This window comes from Lactuca serriola, chromosome 5 (assembly GCF_051521515.1).
Source record: "Lactuca serriola cultivar US96UC23 chromosome 5, Lser_US96UC23_V15, whole genome shotgun sequence".
NCBI lineage: Eukaryota > Viridiplantae > Streptophyta > Magnoliopsida > Asterales > Asteraceae > Lactuca > Lactuca serriola.
The window spans coordinates 71,874,336-71,888,492 of NC_136412.1; positions in this window are offsets into that span (position 1 = coordinate 71,874,336).

Below are 14,157 nucleotides of genomic sequence, written 5' to 3' on the forward strand. Positions count from 1 at the left end.
TTATTCTTAGTCATAATGAACTATACATTAAACATCTTTGTATGTGGTTCCCCGAACGAAAATGTACTCTAACTCTGATGTGTAACTGTAATTAAAATATACATGGAACTACTATCCATGTCATTTCTCTTCATAAATAACGAAACTCCTAGTAGTGATTGAGAATCATCTCAATCTATTTGAGAGTTTAGCATATGTGTAACAGTTTAAACACAACTTTCTTTCAAATACACTGCAGATTTGGAATATTTTTCTAGTTCTCGTAAGTACTGTAGCACTCGGTTCCTAGTATGTAATTTATTTTGTTGTATTTTGCATTTTTTGGCATGGGACTCGGTGAGTTGAAGGCCCAAATAGTCTAGTATGAGTGGGATTGGTCACGGGACTTAAGTGATGGACTCGTCGAGTCCGCGGCCAGACTCGACGAGTAGGCTCTGACTGGACAAAACCCTAATCTGAGGGTTTGCACCCTATTTAATCATCTCTTTCAGCCACCACTCGTCCCTAATCCTCCCAAAGACCCTCCATAGCAAACCCTAAGTGTTTTGGTGCAAGATCTAAGGCTTTTGAGTGATTTTTGTGGGTTTTGACCTCAAGGAAGTAGGAAGATCATAGAAGGATCAAGAAGAGGCTAAAGAATTCGAGTTTGGTTCATCATTTGTATTCTTTGAAAGGTATAAAGTCTGTACCTTGCTTGTATATTTGTTACATCCCTTTTTGGGGAAGATTTAGGGCTTTTAAGCCATATAAGGTGACCAACCATTATTTTCAAACATGGTTGGGGGTCAATACGTCGGATCTAGCACTTGGGAAGAGTCACAAGACAGATTTGGGTTGCTTTTGCACCCAAGGAAGGCCCCATGCAACAAAAGAGCCATTTTAGAGCCTTGTTGGCTCAAAAGTCCCATGCATGCACGTAAAGTTCGTAAATTTACGTGCTAGATCGAGCTTAGGGGTTTGGATCTATCATTTGGACAAGTGTTGTACATCAGAAATCGAGGATTTAGAATCACCTTAGAGTACGTTTTGAAGATTGCAAGCTTAGGATAGAATCACTAGAGAGAGAGAGAGAGAGAGCTTGTAATGTCTAAATATGAATGTATCCTTTTAAAAGAAAAATATGAAATCACTTTTTGTGAAATAAATATCTTAGTTTCTGAAAACAAACGTCTTAATGCCAAAATTTATCCTTTGCATAATTCTATTGATATTCTTATAGAAAACGAACGGATGACACATAATTTTTGTCACCCATGGTCCAAAACACTAGTCCTCGGAAGCGAGTTCCAGAAACCTGTTCCTCGTTCGTTGAAGGAACTGCAAAATCTAACGTTTATGGGAGACATTCTGAACCATACTCATTCGGATACCCCTATCTCACCATTGTCGCCCCTTCCCGAGACTTCAGACCAGTTCCAATCTTTGATTCCTGAGTTCCAACCTATCAGTTTTAAATGTACTAATTCCACACCTCTTCTTCCTCAAATATCCATGGACCTGAATCAGTCTTTGGATTCATTCCCTGACACCAACAGTACTGGAGTTCAAATTCTAAACTCCGGTCATCTAAACAATTATGTTGTTGAGGAAAAAATTCCCAAGACAAGTGGACATGACTCTGACAAATCCGACTTCGTTTCGGCATCATTTGATATTGACGTAGATGAAGAAATTGTGTGTGACGATTCATCTGACTCTTGTATCTCTAACTTTTATGTAATTTCGAAATCAACTATAGTGCCAATTAAGCCTAAGTTCAACAATCCATCGTCTGGACAAACTTCTAAGTCATCATATGTCTCTCGGAATAAACCTTGGTTAAATAAGAAAGATATTTTTCACCCTAAGACCGAAGCTAAGAATGCCCTTAAGAAAGATATTAGTTCTACACAAGATTCCAAATTCATTGATAAATCTGAAAGGAAAGTGTCTCCAACAGTTAGTCTAGCCACTAGGATCTACAATACCTTTATGCCTGTTAAGAGTCTTAAGATGCCATCCAATCCTCCTAGTTCAATTGTTTAAAACCAGTCTGTCAATCCTAATTCGAAAAAGTTCACTATTGAGACTCCTTCTGTGAAAACTGGCTCTCCTCAGACAGTATCTTCTATTTTTGTTGCTAAATTGTAACATCCAAAATTTCAAAACAATTAAAATTTTTCAAAATCACCCATTTTATTAACATTGTTGCAAAAAGGTTTTCAATACATTATTAAACAGAGTAATTTCCCAGGTTCATATCATAAAACACCAACGCGAGGAACAGTACGATCACGCCTTTGCCTTGCCACAGACTCTTGAGAACCTGAAACATAAACCACAACTGTAAGCCCGAAAGCTTAGTGAGATACCCCCAGAATACCAACCACATATACGCCTTTCCAGGCCCTGACCTTCCGGTCCATGTGTCTCAGGGGACTTCCGTCCCTGCTGGGTAAACCTTCCGGTCCTACCCACGCCGACCTTCCGGTCCATCACACAACATAATCGCCTTCCGGCCCATAACATATTGCCTTCCGGCCCATAACATATCGCCTTCCGGCCCATAACATATTGCCTTCCGGCCCATAAGCATAAATGCATATATAAAATAACAAGCAATCATATAGCAGTTCATAGACAACAATCGATCAACAGATCACATATCATAGCATTACTCTAACAAGATACCGGTCTAGTTGGTCACTATCATAACATTACTCTATGAATCAGTCAACATACTAAATGCATACATACGCCTTTCCAGGCCATGACCTGCCGGTCCACATAGTGATGCCTTCCGGCCTGTAACATATAATGACAACTACCCGGATTTCCATCCGGTAAAAAGGGTCGGCCTTGGTGCCATAAACCCTAGCGATATAGTGAGGATAACTCACCTCGAAACTGCCGACTGAACAGGTAGCTCAAGCTGCTCCGATCACTGATACGATCTCCACCTCTGGACAGTCACCAATACACTGAACTCAAACAATAAACAACAATTACCAAAATACCCCTGGAACCACTGGTCAATCCTTGGTCAAAGACAAGATCAAAGTCAACCCCTGACTGACCCTACTCGTCGAGTCAATCCTATGACTCGCCGAGTCCCCATACTCAGAACTTCACTTAACCCGCGACCTAACTCGCCGAGTCACCCCAAGACTCGCCGAGTTCAACGACTCTGAGTCCACTCGCCCTTGACTCACCGATTCCTTAAGATTCCTTTTCTACACGTCGAGTATCCCCTTTTTACTCGACGAGTTCCTCCTGGAAGAATCGCGGGGCCACCCCGACTCAACTCGCCGAGTCTGAAGAACAACTTGACGAGTCCCAGTGAATCTTCAAGCTACTCGCCGAGTCTGAAGAACAACTCGGCGAGTCCCAGTAAATCTTCAAGCTACTCGCCGAGTCTGATCATTGGACTCGGCGAGTCCATGCCATGCAAACGAGCAACTGCTTCCTGAAATACGTATGGTCCCGAGATATACAATCATGGCACTTTCTGGACTTCTAAACATCTTATTACTGGGGTATAATCGTCTGGGTAATAACATAATAACCCATCCAATCACTAAATGGGTTTCATAAACCCTAGATTCGTATACACATCAAAATAACAGAAATGGTCCGAGTATTACCTGAAAACGCACTCTCTGTGTCCCCAAACCTCAGGACTCGATCCTCCTTGATATTCCTTTGGCCAAACTCTTCTTCTTCTTGCCTAACAAGTTCCTCCAAGTTCCAATAGCTTTCTCTCCTGCTCTAGACGTCCACAACGATTAGGGTTCTTCTCAATCGGCCAAAAGACGGACAATGACGGCCTAAGAGGCGTTATATACGATCCAAAACCAAACGGCTAGGGTTTCTGCTGAACAGCGTCGACTCGCCGAGTCCATATCTGGACTCGTCGAGTCCATTCGCGAATCCGCGACCCGGCCTACGATCCTACTCGGCGAGTCTAGGCTCCAACTCGCCGAGTCCCTTCTTGAAACAACCCCAAATCATAATTATATCGATATTTGAAATTCCGGGCTGTTACATAAATCCGATGGCACGATTTTCAAACATAAACAATTTCTGAAATGAAATGTGTCTTCCAAAGTAGCAAGCTAAGAACACTGTTGTTCGGAAATCCTCAGAAGATTAAAAAAAAAGTTTAAGTGGAAAGTAAAAATGATTGTAAATGCATCTATAACATCTGTCAACACAGTGATTCCTAGAACATCTCGAAAAACTGTTGGGCCGAGAAAAGTAGTATCTAAATAACCTTTGGTTAAATACGATTTTGGATAAATGAAATGACCATGACATTCTGTTTCGTTCCCAAAGAATTTTGGAACAAGCCCTCCAAGATGCCAGTTGCTCAAAAGTCACAATCCAAGTCCAAAGCCCATGTCGAAGTCCCTAAGCCTAACTCGGAGCGTAGAAACTCCAAAACTCACTGATTTTTGCAAGCACTCTTTGATTCAGAACAAGATACAATATGGTATAGATAGTGTTCCATGCACATGATTGGGCATAAAAACTTTCTATATAATCAAAAGCTCACTCCTAATGCTGGATACGTGACATATGGAAACAACTCAAACTCTCAAATTTAAGTTTATGGCGTCCTGACCAATGACAATTTCACTGTCTCCAATGTGGCTATTTGGCTGATCTAAAAAATAACCTGTTTAGTGTTGTTCAACTTACTGATGCAAACCGAAGAGTTGAATTTTGCAAAAAGGATAGCTATATCATGAAAAAAGACCAAAAAGAATGTCTAATAAGATCAGATCGCATAAAAAATATTTATCCATTAGACATCAACATGATCATCGGAAAGCCTCATCTCTGTCTTCTCTCAAAGGCTGTTCTTGACGTTACTTGGCTCCGGCATCGGAGGATCGCTCATCTTGACTTCCGATACATGAATGATCTTGTTCTTGGTGAAATGGCCAGAGGTTTGCCACTACTAAAACTTTGTAAGTGATCATCTATGTGCTGCATGTGAATGAGGGAAGCAATCCAAGAAAGGTCATCCTAACATAATAAACCATGGGTCGGTATTAGTGCCTTCGACCCACTATACATAGTGAGGAAACTCAGTTGGATTAGATGTTTAAGCCCAGAGCTATGATGTACTCGACCTGAGAGTAGCATGGTCCATTTGGGTTTCATATCATCAGGACAATTTGTTAGGAAGGACTTTTGAGAAGAGGTTATATATGATTTATTAACATATTATGAGTTCTAATATATTAATATGAAATCATATTATTTAATTAATATTGATCAAGAATTAGTTTGGAATTAATTTAGTGATCAAAAGAGACTAGTTAAATCTATGGGGACTAATTATGGTAATTGGTTATATTTATATGTGTTGGGCTTATGATCCATATTGGACTAAGTTTATGTATGGATACATAAAGAGTTACACCACATGAACCATGGATCATAAAACCATGGGTATGGATTTGGGTTTTACCCATGACCTATGGAATCCTACATATAAATATGTTACTTCATGATCAATTTTGTGTGCTTCTATTCTTAGAGAAACATGAACGATTTTGGTGAATGGAATTCACTCTCAAAAGGTCATCCTTTGTCCTAGATGTGTTGTGATTCCATTTGAGGTGCAACACTTGGGGCACTAAGCTCTTAATGCCAAATACTACAAGGTTTCAAGCTACAACAAAAGGTATGTCATCCTAACTAGTATTTTATGTTGTTTATGTCAACTGCATGCTAGTTATAGGCTTAATGCTTTGAAAAAAGTATTACATGTATAATTAGAGAAAACATAGATCCAAGGCATTAAGGGTTTTATGTGCAGCATAGGATGTTGTAGTTTGCAAAACCCAACAGTTGTATCAGAGACATGGGTTGTTTTCTATTATATTTGATGTTATTATTGGTTTTCGAAGTAAAAATCGTATTTTCTGCATTATGATAGTCGGACTTGCCGAGTCCATTGGGTGACTTGACGAGTTGCTTTAAGATACTCTTGGACTCGTCAAGTGCATCATGGAACTCGACGAGTTGACAGTATTGAGTGCCTATTTTTTATTTTTTTGACCTGTTTTGGTTTAGGATCGTTGCCACAAAACGTTTTTGTTCATAAAATTTGATTTTGATGTTATAGTAATGATTATCCGCATCCAAAAATAAGATAATTGTCAAAGTTTCAAGATTTGTATTAGTTTATATGATTAGCTAATTTCTTGAAATTTTTTGATGTGAATTATCTTTGCTTATGAGTTTGATCTGGATCATAGAAAAATTATTTGATTATTGTGTTGATTGGAATAATTGATCTTAATGGTTTTTATGAACTCCATAACTTGTCCTGAAGTTATGGAAAATGAAGAGTTTTACATGAAAAGTTCATTAAGATTCATAAGTTATGAAAAAATGAAAGGTCTTATTTTAAATGTCATCATAAAATAGTTTTATGTCTTCCATAACTAGTCATCAAGTTATGGAACTTGAAAAGTCTTCCATAAAAAACCATATTAAACTCATAAGTTATGGAAACAATTAGTTTTTGAACTGTTCAAAACTTGCTCTTAAGTTTTGGAATTTTTAAAGTTAACCCCCCATGTATACTTTAATTCCAACCCTTAGAATTTTAAAAGTTAAAATTCAACCCTTATACTGTTATAATATCAAAGGATCTTGGAATTTCAATCCATTTATGACCTAAAATTCTTTTTCATTTTTTCCATAAAGGAAATTGGTAAATGGTTATTTACCTACCTTCAAATATTTTGTAGCTTGGATCACGACGTCCATCTTCTAAGTTATAAAATATTGTGTTGGGTGCTAGCCTTAATATTTCACATTGGGTCTTATATTAAGGACTTAAATCAACTTGCTTGAATTTCTCCCTCATAGATGTCTAGTTATGACAACTATGGTCTTCCGTATCCTTTTGGATAGAGCTTTCCTAATGAAGATGATATCCCACATGACGATCAAGGTGAAAGATTAATCCTTTTGTTGTGCATTAATGGGACTACAAATCATATTTCACTTCCTCTACCTCCTCCAATTATTCTCCCTAACCCACATGTTCTTGAAAAGTTCAAGGTCACTTAATCCCTATTGGGAAGAAATGTCTATATGTACTCACATCTTGGAGATTAAGTCACATATTGACAGGCTGGGAGAGCTAGATGTCGAAGATGGCTGTTGAATGGATTCTTTAATCGCTTCCTGAGTCATATAGTGAGTTCATTAAGGACTACTATGTGACAGACCATGAAATGACCCTTAATGATCTTACCTATTTGCTTGATGCTATTGAATCAGAAATGATTTGGAACAATAGTAAGGCAGATTTGATTGGAAGATCTATTTCCCAAACTTACATGGACATTGAAAATGGAAACATTGGAAGTCTAGAAAAGTCTTATCTTCCCGATGGAAAGGGATCGGCCATAGTCAACCAGGTTGACCAAATGGTAAAGAGAAAGGCTAAGTATGAGATAGTCCCGCGTACCATTCCTAGAGAGTCCATATGTTTCTATTTCCAAAAGAAGGGCATTAGTTGCGAAGTTGTCCTATTTACCTAAAAGATCATAAGGATAGTAAAGTCAAAAAGATTGACTCTACTTCAAGTAAGTCCACCATCTAACTCTATTAAGGTCCTATTAGGAGATTCTTATTACATGATGTGACTAGGTCGCATTTTTATTTTTGGTAGAATCGGAAAAAAAGAGAGGTAGTTTAGAAGAAGTGACTGTTGAATCTGATCGCAAAGATGGATTTCAATCGCATGATTCAAATATCAGAATTTTGAGCTGCTGCTTAAGAGTTATGATAGATTGCCTAGGAATATATAACAACATAGATTTTAATTGCACTGTAAGGAAAAAAATTTCCGTAAATTTTATAAAAAAAAAGTTTTATTTATTTTAAGTATCCTTACAATGACATTTTTGAAAATTGGTGTTTATATGATTTCATTGATAGCAATATTGGAAAATGGATTTGATTCTTTCATTTGTGGTAGTGTCATAATTTACCAAATAAGGAAAGATTCTCATCACCCAAGTTTCAGTTGGATAGTAACTTGGAATCATGCAACTTGTATTGTATGACTAATGAGAATTTTCATCTTTGGGAAATTAAGACTAATTCATTGCTCACATGTATATGTGAGTCAAGTGAAGGAGTAGGAGATCTGGTACACTTGGTTGTGCGCTGATCAGGTCCACCACAAAGAACGATAAGGCTATTCGTCATGATTTACTAAAGTTTAGTAAATATGATTGTGCTTACAAGTTTAAGTATAATTCTGAAACATTGGAAAAGTTTCAATGTATGGCTGGGCGAATGAGAAGAATCAAATTAGGCAGAAAGATAAAAGTTTCTCCAATCTGAAAAGATGGGAGAGTACTTCGGTATCATGTTTTATGATCATCTTAATCATTATAAAAAACCATATCATAATTGATCCTCTAAGGATATCTTAGTGCATTTGTTTGACTAAGAAGAGGAATCGTGAATTGTTGAAATCGTTAAATCAAAAGATGAATCATACTTCGTTCCAAAATTGAGTCTTACAGTAACACTCCAAGATCCAGCCTTAAGTGACATAATGTTAAGAAGGTTTAAAAAACTTATCAAATGTAGAGTAAAATGCTTTCTACTCTTGTACATTTAAAATTGGTAAGTGGTGGTGTTTTTGATAAAATAAAGACCAACTAAGACCTAATGGTTGAAGTGTTTATCTTGATAAGAATCCGCACTAACTCTTGAATATTTGTTTTTCAAGTAATGTTCCTTGACAAAGTGAATCTTATATGTCAAGAGGTCAGTGGGAGTCTTAAAGATCTTGAAAAGTTTCAATAACTAATCAAGAATAAAACCTACTGTTTATCACTAGCACACGACTTGAGGTTTGTAACCTATCGTGTTGAAATATTCTTGTTTTTGTGCTCATTCCAGTTAAAAGTTGACTATGCATGTGAGTTCTATGAGTTCTCAATTATTTTCATGACAACTTGGAAGACATGGTAGGACCTTGTGCTACCAAGTGGCAAGAAGTTAAGATTGACCATGTTTAGTCCATATGAGTTTGGATTTGTCGCTAACCTTGTCTTGTGATTATGGTTTGAAAAATTATCATGGATAGGAACACATACACCATAAAATCTAAGTGTCATAAGGTTTTTCTACAATTCATGGTAATGATTGTGAGGAAACTCTTTCACTAAGTAGATTTTAAGGAGATAGAAATTATGATATTTGCATTCTCAAATTCAATTATGATTATGATACCCCTTTTCATAATTTGAATTATGAGCAATGGCAAAGGTCTTAACATTTGTGACTATGATTACAATATCCCTTTTCATAGTTCTAAAATTGTTTAGACACACATGTGAGCTATCTAAGGAAAAGTGTATGATTTTGGGAAGCTTTGATAAAGTCTTATCGAAGCATCTCGTATCAGAAATCTGAACTTTGGTAATGAAAGACAATAAAGTATTGATTTCTAGAAGTCCAGCTGATTTTTGGATACATGTCAAAGCTAGTCGGAGCATAAGTTTTATGCTAATAAAGATATAATCATCATGTTAGTGGGAGCATGATTATTATGTTAAGTGTTGCAAGTTAGCAATTTTAATTAAAGAAAACAAAAGTTTCAGTTTGCAAAGTTGCAGGGTTTGAAAAGTTGTTTTGCTATATTTAAGGGAGAGAATATTATACTTCATTTTAATTCTCAACGCTTATATTGAGATTTTAATCAAATTTAGTCAAGTATATATATGAATTTTATGTTGGAATGGTTCAACATAAGGAAATTCTATATATGGAAATATTATTTGTGTTCTAAAATTCGATTATGATTACGACATCCCTTTTCATAATTCGAATTATAAGAACATGGAAAATAGAAATATTATAGCAAAAGACTGGCCTAGTATCATATCTTTATGTGAATCGGATATAGGATCGATTACTCGTGCTGTAATATTCATCCGTTCTAGTTTTTCGAAATGCCTAGGGCATTAAGAGGGAAAAGGAATAGAAATGGATATGACTAAAATGATTAAGTAATTGTCGAGGACAATCTGAGGCTTACCAAAGATTGGTTGCTTATGGACAGTTGGAAGTATGGTGTAAATTTTGGAAAGGACCATATTGACATATTCTGAAAAGATGCGACTTTTGTTCAGAAGTGATAGTCAAAATGGGAATATGGAAATGTTTCCATAGGTGAAAGTTATATATTAAATCTGTGTAAGATTAGAAAAACTTAATGCATGAAGGATGTTCAAAGGAATGTAGTTTGAATATGAGACTTCATTTCCATGGAATTGCTCTCCAATGGAATACTTTGTAATGTCTGTTGCCAAGGCTTTGTGACTTTTATGCATAGTCATTACAAGAGGATCACTGCATATTAGTTTAGAATCTAATGGATTTCAGTAAATAGAAAAGAATCTTGTATTCTTACATTTATCATAAGGATTTGGAATTATGAAATGAGCATCATTGAAATGTTTTCAACTGATCTATTCCACATAGAAAGGACCATAGGTAAACATAGGGTGCATGTTTGTACATTGGGACAACTATTGTTTTAGTTCAAGTATTAACTTGATTATTAGAAACATTATACAATGAATAATGAGTAATCAGTATGACTCAAAAGTTTTGGGGCCATATAGGATTAGTATTATTCTAGTGTTTCGCTTTACATGTTTTGACTCCCGAATAATTAGGTTATTCAAACCGTCCACAGTCGATCATACTTTGGAAGTAGGTATTGAGTCAAGACTATTATGAATGGGTTTGTAGTTTGTCTAGGTGTTTTAGACATAGTGGTTGTATTCATGAGTGCCCCTGGAATAAGATTCAAGTATTGGATTAAACCCATGCTCATTTGAATCACTTCATGGATTTTATCACAAGTGATAATGAAACGATAATATCTTATATTCATCAAACGAAGAAATATGAGTTGTAGTCTACAAGTCGGTTGCACATTGATAATGTGAAAACGCACTAGTAACTTGGTGTTATAAAACATATTGTTATGTATGATTTGATAAGTAAATAGAGCAAGCATATGAGTTGAAGTTTATCCATTCCTTTTACCGTTAGAGGGATAAAAGCGATATTTCTAGGCCCCTTGATGATTTAGTGATGACAACCCTTAGGGTGACTTTTCACGTAAAGTTGGAAACTTTACAGACATGCATGTTTTAATGGGGATCCAGATCTGCAAAAGGAATTAACCAAGGTCTTAACACATGCATGGTCCAAGATTCATCATAAAGCTTGCATTTTTTGAATAAGGGGACTAGAAGAAGCCTATATCTAACACCATAACTTCTGGACTGAGTCAAGAAGCTCATCAACCACTCCAAGGACGTAAAAAGCATATAATTATAACATAACTAGATCTACAATCATGGATCATCAAGATATGAGCTTTTTACCTCAGAAATCTTGCAAAAGTTTGAGCTAACCCCAGATCTTCTAACACAAGACACTTCTCCAAATGGTCCTCTTGTTCTTCTCCTTCACAAATCAGCAATAAATAGTCTTTAAGGCTCAAAACTCACAAACACACACTAGGGTTTTGAGTTCTGGAGAAAGGAGGGCGGAGGCTGGCTAAACCTAAGCAAATGAGGCTATCATAAGGTTTAAATAGCACGAAAACCATAAAAATCAGGGTTTCATTAATACTCATGTATGCTATACATACTCCATGTATGTCCATCGTACGTGGATGAGTTCCGCGATCATGAATCACGATAATATGCCAAATGTACCACCTAGTATGCCCTACATGCTAGGTTATGGACCAAATTTGCAAAGTTTTTAGAATAAAGAGGTTAAATACAGAACTTACCGAATTCAAGTGCTACAATTCTCCCCCACTTGAATCAGACTTCGTCCTCGAAGTCCGCTGCTCCAAATAACTCCAGATAGTGTTCCCTCATCTCATATTTTGGCTCCCACTTCCATTCAGAACCCTTGTGATGCTAGCACTAGACTTTCACCAACCCAACAATCTTGTTCCTCAAGATTTTCGTCTTACAATAAAGAATCTTCACCGGTCTCTCAATATAATTAAGGCGATCATCCACCTGAATATCCTCCAATGGAACCACTAGGTATCATCCGCTATACACTTCCGCAATTTAGAGACATGGAACATGCTATGGATCTGGATGAGCTCATCTGGAAGATCCAATCAATATGCAATCTGGCCAAACTTGGCCAAAAACCTAAAAGGATGGATGAAATAGCGTGCCCCTCTTCCGAATAAGATGACACCTTTCTAAGGTGACACCTTCAGGAGAACCATATACTTCACCTAGAACTCTAGATCTTATCAGTTTTTGTCGGCATAACTCTTCTGCCGATTCTGAGCTCTCTGCGGCCTACACCGAACATGATGTATCAAATCAGTGGTCTTAAGTACCACCTTGCTACTCCCCACAACATACTGACTGACCTCACCCTAACAAATCAGGGGTTTGCATTTCCTCATGTAGAGCATCTTAAAAGGAGGTTGATCGATGCTGGTGTGATAGCTGTTGTTATATGAAAATTCTGATAATAGAAGATATATATACCAACTCCTACCAAAGTCCATAACACATGCCCAGATCATATCCTCTAACGTCTAAATAGTCCGCTCTCTCTAACCATCGGTTTGCAGATGCATTGTCGTGCTAAAATGGATACGATTACCCAACTCATCATGAAACCCCTTCCAAAACATGGAGCTAAACTGAACATCTCTATCTGAAACCACCAAAACCGGCACCCTATGCCGTGCCACAACCTCCCTAGTATAAACCTCAACTAATTTCTCTGTAGAAATACTCTCATGAATTAGGATGAAATTCATGCTCTTGGTTAACCGATGTATGATGACCCAAATCGAATCCACTACGCATGCAATTCGAGGCAACTTTGTGATGAAATCCATGGTGATCTCCTCCTATTTCCAAATGGGAATCTCCAATGGCTGCATCTTGCAGTGAGGTCGCTGATGCTTGACCTTGACTTTCCTGCAAATCAAGAAACTCTCCACATACAAAGCCACATCCCACTTCGTTCAGGGCCACGGATAATCATGATGAAGATCTCTATACATCTTTGTCGCCCCGGGATGAATGGAAAACCTAGACTTATGCGCCTCCTCCATTAGAACTTGACACACACAACCCTAATACAGAACCGATACCCTCTGATGACGAGTCAACAACCCACGACTATCATAATCAAAGGAAGCCACCTGACCCACAATACGCTCACTCTTCCGGTCCTCTTCTTTCATTGCCTCGATCTGAGCCTCCCGAATCCGCTCCAATAGCGGAGTAATCACGATCATCCTCAAATATATATTTAAAATTGAAGCCACGGCCACCTTGCGGCTGAGAGCATCGGCTACGATATTGGCTTTCCCCGCATGGTAAAGGACTAATATCATAATCCTTCAGCACATCCGACCACCGGCGCTGCCTCACATTGAGATTTGGCTGACCCATCAAATACCCTAGGCTCTTGTGATCCATGTAAATAGTACAGCAAACCCCATAGACATAATGTTGCCAAATCTTGATGGTGAAAACCACAGCCCCAAGTTCCAAACAATGCGTCAGATAGTTCGCCTCATTAGGCTTCAGTTGCCTCGAAGGGTAAGCAATCACGCGACCCCTCTACATCAACTTCGAGGGCGAAGTCTAGTTATAGTGGGGGAGAGTTGTAACAGCCCGGAATTTCAGGTATTGCTTTAAAACTATTTTTGGGGGCATTTTAGGAAGGGACTCGGCGAGTTGGAGCCAGACTCGCCGAGTAGGACCGCAGACTTGGTCGCGGGTTCGCGACTGGACTCGACGAGTCCAGATATGGACTCGGCGAGTCGACGCTGTTCAGCAGAAACCCTAGCCGTTTGGTTTTGGATCGTATATAACGCCTCTTAGGCCGTCATTGTCCGTCTTTTGGCCGATTGAGAAGAACCCTAATCGTTGTGGACGTCTAGAGCAGGAGAGAAAGCTATTGGAACTTGGAGGAACTTGTTAGGCAAGAAGAAGAAGAGTTTGGCCAAAGGAATATCAAGGAGGATCGAGTCCTGAGGTTTGGGGACACAGAGAGTGCGTTTTCAGGTAATACTCGGACCATTTCTGTTATTTTGATGTGTATACG